The sequence below is a fragment of the Bos grunniens genome, chromosome 22 (assembly GCF_055505025.1).
Source record: "Bos grunniens cultivar Pamir isolate PY7600 chromosome 22, Bosgru_T2T1.0, whole genome shotgun sequence".
NCBI classification, from domain to species: domain Eukaryota; kingdom Metazoa; phylum Chordata; class Mammalia; order Artiodactyla; family Bovidae; genus Bos; species Bos grunniens.
Window position 1 is genome coordinate 58,310,721 of NC_141186.1, and position 10,802 is coordinate 58,321,522.

At 56.9% G+C, this 10,802-nt stretch overlaps 1 long non-coding RNA gene across 1 annotated transcript; it reads right to left on the minus strand.

The window, feature by feature from the left end:
- Positions 1-2,165: 2,165 nt before the first annotated feature.
- Positions 2,166-7,855, minus strand: LOC147348731 (uncharacterized). Its single transcript, XR_015151958.1, has 3 exons — positions 7,728-7,855; positions 2,896-3,328; positions 2,166-2,398 (listed from the first exon to the last, which is right to left on the minus strand). It is a non-coding gene; the product is annotated as an uncharacterized LOC147348731 (long non-coding RNA).
- Positions 7,856-10,802: the final 2,947 nt, after the last annotated feature.

Sequence of the window (10,802 nt, forward strand, 5' to 3'; positions counted from 1 at the left end):
GCACTGCACACACATCAACCTTCATAACAGCCCCCAGGCAGACGGGGGTCCTGAAGGCAGGGCAACGGAGGGGCAGAGATGGGATCTGAACCGGGACTGAGGGCCCAGGGCTCCTGAGCTCAAATCCTCTACTGCCGGACACTTTCGGTTTGCTGGAAGGACAGGACAGCCAGTGCAAAGGCGTCCAGGACGCCCCGCCCTGCGCCGAGCCTCTGCGAGGGCCTGCTTGGTTCTGCGTCCATGGTTGTTTTCATCTTTGAGATGGCACTGAACATCCCCACGTAACAGTTGACCAAACGGAGGCTCAGGGGTGTTGGTTACTTGCCAACAAGTTGGTTGCTTGTTGGTTAGGTTGCCCAGTCGGGGTGGGCTGTCATCTTATGAGAGGAGGCCGGGACCTTGGCCCAGGAAGGCAACTAACTCAGTCCTGAATCAAGGAAGACTTCCTGGAGGAGGTGGCGCTGACCTGAGCGTGAAAGAGGAAGGGCTGGCTTGGTCCCAAAAGGCTGGAGCTTCGCAGAGCAGGGAAAGAGCATGGACCTCAGGCTGTTGGGGGTGGAAGGGTGCACACGGGGGAACCAAATAACCAGCAAGACCCAATCCCTCCTTCTCAGAAAACAGGCACCCCTCCAAGGGACTGGGAGGCCCAGGGGTCCCAAGCCCCCTCCACATCTGATATCAAATCCCCACCAAGCACCTGGCCTTGGGCTGGGCCCCCAGCAGGTGCCCTTAACAAGTCTAGTCACAGAGCCGCAGAGCTGGGAGGGACTTCGTGCACATCTGCCCGTGAACAAGGGGCAGACGGAGGTGCAGAGAGAGTGCTGGACTTGCCAGGGTCACACAGCAAGGTGGGGACAGACGCGGGCTCACAGCCGGCTCCCTCACCCCTTCAGGCCCCAGCCCCCGGTTCCACCTCAAGGAGGTTGGCTGTCACTGTGTCCCTGCACAGAATCACAGGGCGCCTGCTCAGGTCCGCGCGGATCTTAAAGACTCAGGGCTGAATGATGACGATGATGATGAAGTACTAATAGCATTGCTGGGCTTCCCTGGTGATTCAGATGGTAAAGAATCTGCCTGAAACACAGGAGACGCGGTTCAAACCCTGGGTCGGGAAGATCCCCTGGAGGAGGGCATGACAACCCACTCCAGTATTCTTGCCTGGAGAATTCTATGGACAGAGGAGCCTGTCCGCTGCAGCATGGGCTGCAGTCCATGGGGTCGCAAAGAGTCGGACCTGATGAGTGCCTAACGCTTTCACTTTCAACAGTACCACTAGCAGTAATGGCTCACCATCCTGGGTACCTGCGGGGATGAACGCTTCTCCTGTAGTACTCCCCAGCATACTCACAAGCTTTGGGAGCTGAACGCTACTCTCCTCCCTCTTTCCCTGCAAAGAGGCCCGGAGAGGTAAAGTCACTGCCTCCAGGCCCTGCAGAGGTTAGTGGCCAAGCCCAGGTTGTCCAGCTCTGCAGCCCCGCCCCCGTGGAATCGAGTCTCTCTGTCCTCCCAGGCGACAGTACACCAGGACAGACAGACACACCCCAACTCTAATCTCGTGGAAGAGTCCCCGTTGGAGGAGACGGTGCTCAGCTGGCAGCAGCCAGCCCCCCTCCCGGAGGCTGGCGTCACCTCCAGGCACTGACCGCGCCGTGTCCGCCATCCACAGCCCTACCTTTTCCTTAATAAGTCTTGGCCCTGAACTTGTAGGTGCGTCAGAGGAGAGCAGAGACTGACAACACCGTCTTGGCAGGGCGGGGGCCGGCCCCCAGCCCGCGCCTGGCTCTCGAGGTTGTCACAGGCACCCCTCCACGCTCACTGCCCAGTGAGGGCCTGGGGGCTGGCAGGCGGGGCTCTAGGCCTGCAGGCGTGCTCTGCCCACACCTGTCTCCACCAGCCTGCTGGAATGTAGAGCCTGGCACGGCCAGGAGGCCCAGGTGTGGTGGGTGAGTCCTGCTCAGGGTGGGGAGGGGGGTGTCAGGTCAGGGGGCTGGGGGCGTGGTGGTAATGGAATAAGTGACAGCTGTGTTTGAACCCTGGGGCTCAGCTTCCTAACTGGGAAATTCTGGGCTGGTCTCTGTGCCTCTCAGAGCCTCAGTTTCCTCATCTGTGAAATGGGAATTCTGAAATCAGAGAGTTTGAAAAACAGCCAGCGTACGTCAATTAGATCTCAAGAAAGGTGGAATTTAATTACATGGTTAATTTAAAAATTATAATAAATAAAGATAAAAGCAACTGGCTAGAGCCAGGCATGTAGTGGACGTCCTGCATAGTGGCTTCCATCCCTGGGTGAACCAGATGGCTTTCCAACCTCATTCAGGATTCAGTCTTGAGGAGTGGGGATCATGGCTGGTAGGTTTTGAACTGTGGTGTTGGAGAAGACTCTTGAGAATTCCTTGGACTGCAAAGAGATCCAACCAGTCAATCCTAGAGGAAATCAGTCCTGAATATTCACTGGAAGGACTGATGCTGAAGCTGAAGAAGCCCCAGTACTTCGTCCACCTGATGCAAAGAGCCAACTCATTGGAAAAGACCCTGATGCTCAGAAAGATTGAAGGCGGGAGAAGAAGGGGACAACAGAAGATGAGATGGTCAGAGGGCATCAGCAGCTCAATGGACACGAGTCTGAGCAAGCTCCGGGAGTTGGTGATGGACAGGGAGGCCTGGCGTGCTGCAGTCCGTGGGGTCGCAGAGAGTCGGACACGACTGAGTGACTGAACAACAGCTTACTATCCACCCCCCTCCAGCCTCCCCTCTGTGCTCAGACTCTATACTCCTGAAGTCCCTTCTCTCTCTGGCCCCTGAGCCCTCTGTACGCTGTTCCCTCTGTCAGGAAAGCAACCCTTCCCCCCTCCCATCTGGCCAGTTCTCCTTCCTCTTCCTCTGCTTAGACCTCACCTGCTGTTTCTGGAACAGTCCAGATAGTGAGCCCTCAAGGGTAGGGCCCACATATGTCCCGAGCATGAGCGTGTCCACGGTGCTTCCTGGGCCCTGGTACACAGGAGGTGCTCAGTAAATGCTCAGCGAAAGGTTTGCTCACGCTTGCTCTCCTCTAGGGATGGAGCTCCGTTACTGTCAGGCAGCAGGGCCAGCCGTCCAGCCCGCCAGACTGTCTTCATGAAGCCCTTTTGTCTGCGCTCCGCGTCACAAGTCTTCGCCTGCGATGGCCGCCAAGACGCAGCAGGTGTCAGCGCTGAAGGCCCGGAGATCCATGCGACGCGGCTCAAGGGTGACGGAGCAACGGCTGCGATGGCCGGAACAGCGCGTCAGCGGCCACACCGTGGGGCCTGAGAGTCCTCATGTTCTGGACACCTGATTTGTCCGGGCCCACCTGGCAAAAGGAAAGAGGAACGAGAACCCAGGGTGAAGAAAAAGAGGAAATCTGATGTTGGCTTTGCTCACGCCAGCACCCTCCGCCCCGCCCCACAATTTCCTTCTGTTGCCTCTGCAAGGAGGGTGTGCATGGCTGGACCAATGAGACCTCCCCCCCAGAACACTCCAGGCCTTGGGTACCAGGCGGAGCCTTTTCTCCTGACGACCCTCAGAGGACGCGATCCCCAGTGGGCCAGGAGTACTGGGACCATTACCCCCTCTTCCCTGCCCAAGCCTCTTGAAATCACCTGTGGCCCCTCCTCCTGTTCCAGCCCTGCAGGGAGATTTTCGAGGTCACTAATACCCAGAGCTTTGAACTGGGGATATCTCCAGTGTGGACAGAAAGCTTCCCCCGGCTCCTTAGGCGCTTTGCTGAGCAGACTCACACCGCTAAGCTTTCCTGACCGAGTCAGAGCCGCACTGCCAACTGAAATACCAGCTGTAAGTCAGTGAGGTTGTGGACTCCTGACCCCACACGGGTGGCCCCAGTTAGCCGCTGACCTCTGTCACTTTCCTTTGCCCTCTTTTTGCCCTTGGTTTTTCCAAGAATAACTACAACACCTTCCCTTGCACGGGCTCGTCGTATGACATCACCCTGACACTCCTCTCTTTGAGGGGTAAAGTCCCCGTGTTCTCTTCCCTTGAGTCTTTGGCGAAGATAGAACAATGCTGAGCAGCTTCCAGGGCAGGTCATAGCAGCAAGGCACCATCCCCCTGGTTCTTCTGGGACACTTGCTCTTGGAACCCAGCTGCAGAGCTGTCAGGAAGCCCAGGTAATCTGTGGAGACCCATGTGGGGAAGCTCAAAGGCTCTGCCAGTTGAGCCGAAGGATGACCTGGAGTTGACCAGTAGGCGGGACGGGGAAAGGGTACCCAGCAGACAAGGGGAGCAGCATGTGCAGAGGCTCAGAGGCAGGAGAGAGCTTGGCGCACCTGGGCAGTGCCAAGAGGTGCAGGGTGGGGGGCAGGGCACGCCACGGAGGCTGGAGGGGATGGAGCGCCTGTGGCCAGGGCCCAAGAGGACTCTGGAGGCTGGCTGAGCGGGAGGGCCTGGGCAGCTGGGGAGAAGCGTAACACATGATGGCAGTGCTGTGCAACTTCAGCCGGGTGGGCAGTGCACTCAAGGGGCTGAGCCTGCAGGCGGGTGGGAAGAATGAGACCTGCTGGGGGCCTGGACTAGGGTGGTGGCAGTGGGGATGGAGGGAGAGCTTTGTGGGCGGTGGTACCACTGGGTCTCTCGGCCAGGCTCACTGTATTACTGCAGCTGGTGTGACGGCTGGGGGGAAGGGAACAGCCTCTGACCTATAGGATGGCTGCCTGGGGTCAGTCTTCGGCAGCAGGGCCATGACGGGGTCAGAGTGGCAGGCCACGTGGGGTGTGAATCCCAGAGGCCTGCAGCCCAGGCTCCCCCACCACCATCAGGCTGACAGGAACAACAGCGGTCCTTACCAAGGGCCTCCTGCACGCCAGACACTGGCGAAGAGTGTGGCATCCTCTCTTGTAATTGTCTATGAATATGAGGTAGATGCCCATTTTACAGATGAGGAAACTGAGACTCTCAGGTAAGGTAAGCCACCATCCCAAGGCCTCTCAGTTGGGAAACCGCAGAAGCAGGACTGGACGTCGGCACCTTCCTGGAGGCTGTGGAATCCGCCCGCCTTGGGGATGAGCCACCAGGTCTGGCATTTGCGGATTTCTGAGGAGCTTTGGGCGGGAGGCTGCGGGGTCAGAGACATCTCATTGGAATGTCAGAAGGAATGGGCTGAGTCAAAGTCCACTCAAGCCAAATTCCCCAGATTTTGTCTGAAGAAATCCTCCCACTGCTCACACAGGAATAAAAGATTGGAGAGTCAGGCCTGTGCTGACCTATGACGGGGTGAGGGGCCCAAGCCAGGTCTGGGGGTCGCGGCCAGGCCTCCGGCCCAGGAGCAGCTCCTGGAAGAGGCTCTGCCCCAGCCCCTGCTGCCTCCGTGCTGCCTCCGGATGGAGGTGCAGCTTTCTGGAAGTCCTCAGCCTAGGGTCTGGGCTTGAACAATGACCTTGTCCCTGGGGGGCTTCAGGGGCTACGGGTTACCATCTCATAGGCTCTGTCTCTCCTGGGCACATGTGTCCATCCTCCAGATCTGTCCTGCCAACCTGGCTGCCTGGCTGATCTACCGGGGAGCCTTATAAAAACTAACGCCTGGGGACATCCCTGCCGGCCCGGTGGCTAAGACTCCGTGTTCCCAAGGCAGGGGTACCCTGGTTCCACCCCTGGTCAGAGAACTAGACCCCACATGCAGCAACTAAGACTGAGGATCCCGCGTGTTACCACCAAGACCCTGCACAGCCAACAAAAATCAGAAAACCCAGCGGCAACAACTGACACCCAGGCCGCAGGCCAGAGCCAGCACCATCAAAGTTCCTCATTTGATCCCGACGCGTGGCTGGCGCTGAGAACAGCCGTGAAGAGCGTTGCCTTTGGGATCACATGTGTGCGGGCTCAACTCCAGACTCTGCTTGTGTGCTGGGTGACCCTGGGCACGTTTGGCAACCTCTCTGAGCCTTGTCTCCTCCTTCTATTGGGAGGGACACTCTTGTCATGGGCCTGAAGGGATTAAAGCATATGATTTGGGAGGGACACTCTTGTCATGGGCCTGAAGGGATTAAAGCATATGATTTGGGTCCATAGCTTGGAACTTAGAGCTCAAAAGAAAAAAAAAAAGGCACCTAAATTCATCCTGCTCACAGCAACATCGACCTTGCTGAGTGGAAGGGGACACTCTGACTCCTGATTTCAAAGGAGCACGTCAAAAAGGGACTTCTGGAACCGAGCTCGGAGGCTGGAACTGTTACGCTGAAGTCCCATCACAGCCAGACATGCTTGATGCCTTCCTCCTCGAGGATTCGGAAGTGAAGGCCAGTGTCGCTGACGTGGGCGGTGAATTCGAGGGCTACGTGGGCTTTCTGTCTGGAATCAGCGGGTCCTGCCGTGTTGGATGTTTCCCAGAGCAGGGCTGCGGCTCTGGCAGCTTGTCAGAGCCCCCTCTGCCCTGCCGCGCCTGCAGCACCCCTTCTGGGTCGCAGGATGGAGGAAGGGGCTGGGAGAGCAGCCCCCGCCCTGGCCAGGGTGATGCACACACCACGTGCCTTGACGAAACAAGCCGTGTCTGGCGCTCTCCGCTCGCCACATTCTGTTGTGAACACCTTGCATACCTTGCCTCATTTGCTCCTCCAAACTACCTTATGAGGTGAGCGTCCTTAGGCTCCATTTTGCAGATGGGAAAACCGAGGTGCGGAGCAGTCAAGCAAGCACCTTGTGCAAACCAACGCACGGTAAGTGGCAGAGGCAAGGGCTGAGCCCAGGCCGGCCCGCTCCGTGAAGCACGGAGAGCTCCCTGAGCTGTCCGCCATCAGGGTGGCTGCGCACAGAGGCGGCTCCACAGAGGAGGAGGCCGAGCTCTGGGGCTTTGCAGCCCCAGGGCCACAGGCCAGCCAGACTCTGCACCGGGCCTGTCTGACGTCAAAGCCTGGCTTTGATTAGCTATCCATTTCACATGCAGTGTGTGTCTATATCAGTACCAGTCTCTCATTTATCCCTTGCCCCCCAGCCCCTTGCTTCTCCCCCCGAGCAGTCGTGTTTGCTTTTGATACTTGTAACTCCATTTCTATTTTGTAAATAAGTTCAGTTGTTCCATATTTTTAGATTCTACATAAAGAATCTAATCTACCAAACAGCATAAGGCACGCTTCTCATTATTCTGTAATGACCTTTATGGGAAAAAATTTAAAGAAAGAGTCCATGTATATTCACTCTGCTGTACAGCAGAGACTAACGCAACCCCGAGGAGCCACTATACTGCAATAAAAATAAAACAAGAACTTCCTTCATCCTTTCATTCACTTATCATTTATTCATTCACTCTCTCTCTGTCTCATCAACACTTTAGAGCATCTACTGTAAACCTGGCCTTGGTCTGGGTGCCAGGGAGACAGAGATGAGACAGGCCCTCTGCCCCCAAGGCCGTCCCAGGCAGTGGGGCAGACTAACAAGCAATCTCCCTGGAATTTGGAGAAAACAGAGACTGAGAGGGCCTCCCTGAGGAGGAGGGGACTGAGAGGCATCACCCAGCTTTCAGCTGGGCGTCAAGGGATGAACAGGAGTTCACTCGTGAGGCGGAAGATAGATGGGTCCCAGGCTGGGCAGCCAAACCAGCAGGAGCGAGAAAGGAGCTGAGCCCTGCCCAGATGAGAGAGAAAATACCACATATTCCTCATTCCCAAGGTCAAGGACATCCTCCTAACTACGCACGCACAGAAAGGCTCCTTGGAGGTCAAAAGAGCGGGGGTATTGCCTCACAGTAAGTGATGTCAACGTACCCACCGGCCTTCTCGCTAGAATCCATCTTGGCTCAGAGAGAAGCACACAGGAAGACACCGAGACGGACCGAACACGGACTCAGAACCAGGTGAAGTAAGGGGACTGCCCACAGGAAACCCGGAAGAAGTGCCCCAGAAAGGCGAGCCAAGCCACCACGAGGGCGTGACTCTCTCTGACCTGCCCATGTGACTATGCACACGCACACGTCTTCCTCCTGACAAACACTGGGCTCGCTTCCCCGCTGTCCGCCTCTGTGTGGAGATTCACTTCCACACAGGCGACAAGCTGGGCCTCATCACTGGCCGCTGGTCCCCGGGGGTCTGGTGGCCAGGATTCGACGCGCCCCCTGCCACTGCCTGGGCTCAGTCTCTGGCCGGGAACTGAAACCCTGCTTCAAGTCGCTGCGGGCCGAGGCCACCGAGGTCACCGGGGCCTGGCCAGGGCGAGTGAATCATCTCACAGGTCACAAGACCGAGCTGGTGACCTTGGCGAAGGAGGCTGCAGGGGAGAGAGACGCTGCTGAACCTGGCTCCATCACTCCCTAGACAAGTGAGCGTGACTGAGTCACTTCCTTCTACGCCTCAGTCTCCCTTCCTGGAAAATGGGGGCCCTGGTGTCCACGCGTCAGGCTCCCCACCAGTTCATCACCCGGCCCTCCCTTCCTTGTTGGGGAGTGCTTGTGTGGCCCCTTTCTCTGGGACTTGCTTGTGCTGGGCTCTCAGTCCAGTCCCCCCACCACCACCCCAATCTCCCAGCTTCCAAGGTTTCACCTGTCCAATCCGTCGGGAGCTTTCTGGGACGCATTTCTGACGTGGTGCGTCCCCTGCTCAAATTCTGGGGCTCCCCATTGCTCCAGGATGAAACCCAGGTCCTTGTGCTCTGGGCCTTGGGGAGCTGGTCACCCCTGCCCTTCTGTCTCCTCCCCACCAGCGGACGTTGGTAATTTGATCTCTGGTTCCTCTGGCTTTTCTAAATCCAGCTCGAACCTCTGGAAGTTCACAGTTCACATACTGTTGAAGCCTCGCATGGAGAATTTTGAGTGTTACTTTGCTAGCGTGTGAGATGAGTGCAATTGTGAGGTAGTTTGAACATTCTTTGGCATTGCCCTTCTTTGGGATTAGAATGAAAACTGACCTTTTCCAGTCCTGTGGCCACTGCTGAGTTTTCCATATTTGCAGGCATATTGAATGCAGCACTTTAACAGCATCATCCTTTAGGATTTGAAATAGCTCAACTGGAATTCCATCACCTCCACTAGCTTTGTTCATAGTGATGCTTCCTAAGGTCCACTTGACTTGACAGCAGCAGTAATGTGCAACAGACCTCAGTCTCATAAGTGAATCTGATAAATAAACTTCTCACAAAGTCATGTGTCGGGGAAAACAGTTGGGAGACTGTTCTAGCTTAAAGAGACTGACCTGGTCGTCACGTGCGACACATACCCCTTCTCTAGACCTGGGTTCCAGGAACTTCCCCGGCGGCCGAGTGGTTGAGCCTCTGTGCTTCCAGTGCAGGGGGCGTGGGTTCAATCCCTCGTCGGGAAACAGATCCCACAGGCTGCACAGTGCAGCCCAAATAAAATAAAATCAATAAGAGGATCCTGGTTCTGGGAAAGAAAAGAGGACAGAGGGAAGACCCAGCCACGTGGAATACCCGGGGGCAACTTGAGTCTGGATGGAGAATTAGTAGATCGTTTTAATTTTCTCTCGTATTAATGGCGACGTACTTATGTTGAGCAAGGTCCTTGCTCTTTGGGGACACATGATCGAGTATTCAGCAGTCGGGAGGCGTGAAGTCCTAGCTTGGGCTTCAGCCACAGAGCACACGTGTTCTGTTCTGAGGAGCCCTCACTGTGGTCATGCCTCTGGGCTACCGCACATGCGGTTCCCCTGCCCGAGATGCTTGTCCTTGCTGGGTCTAACGAGATGCCAACCACCCAGGTTAAGGGCTGTGGAGATGAGATCTGAGGGGAGGGACCAGGGAGACTGGAAGGACGGGAAAAGCAGAGGCACGGAGTTTTGCCAACACTTTATGCCACAAGCAGGGCTCTCCTAGAAGCTGGCGGCCAGACCTCAGGCTTCAGGGGTGAGTACTAGGCCACCGGGAAGAGGCGAGGTGAGCAGGCAGGGCACGCAGTGCAGGGTTTCAGGCTGCCAGAAATCTGGGGCATACAGTTCTGTCTGGTCTTGTCCGCGGTCAGGAAAGGTTCACCGGAAAACAAACACTCTCATCCCTGATTAAGGGCGATGGTGAGGACCCTCAGGCCCTCTAACCAAGAGAGGCCTTACCCGGAGGGCTGAGCCTGGCCACATCCCTTGTCCTGGAGGCCCGCCTGGGCTGCTCGAGGGAGACAGGCCCCCACAGAGAGGTCTCCGCACACTAGACAGATGTTTTCCTCCAGATGCTGTTCAGGGACTGTGTTTCGAGGTGCTGGAGACATCTGAGAAGAGGGAAACGCTCTGGAAGCAGACAGATACCTCGGGGTGGGAGCAGGGGGGCGGGGGGCCTTGCCTCTTTCTAGAGCTTCCTTTGATGCATCCCTCAACGGCCCGTGGCCGGGAAGGGTTTTTTCCAGGACAGTGGGGGCTCCCGAGAGTTCCGATGGGCACGACCAAATCCAAGACCGCCTCCTCGTGCCTCTTTGTCCATCGTCTGCCTACATACCTCCCGGGATGGGAGGCTCACTTCCTGGCCAGGAAGCCCACACACAGTTCAGCTGGAACCGGCTTCACCCTCCCTTGCCGTGAAGGGTCTTGGGCTTCCTCGCCCTGGGGAGCCCCCTGCAGAGGCTTGGGGTCAGCAGTCAGCTCCCTGCCGCTGCCCCGCCCCTGGCAAACAGTTCCCTCCCTTTCCCCTCTTCCACCCCAGCCTGGAGCACCTTCATGCCTCGACACCCGGGCTGAGCTGCACCAGGAAGCCAGGAGAGTTAGTGGTATTGAAGCATGGTTAAGGGGGCAGTGTTAGCCCTACAGCCATGGGGTCTAACTCCAGCAGGACCACTTCCTGACTGTGTGTCCTAAATTCCCTGAGCCTCCACTTACTCATCTGTCAAATGGGAACAATGAGGCGCCTCC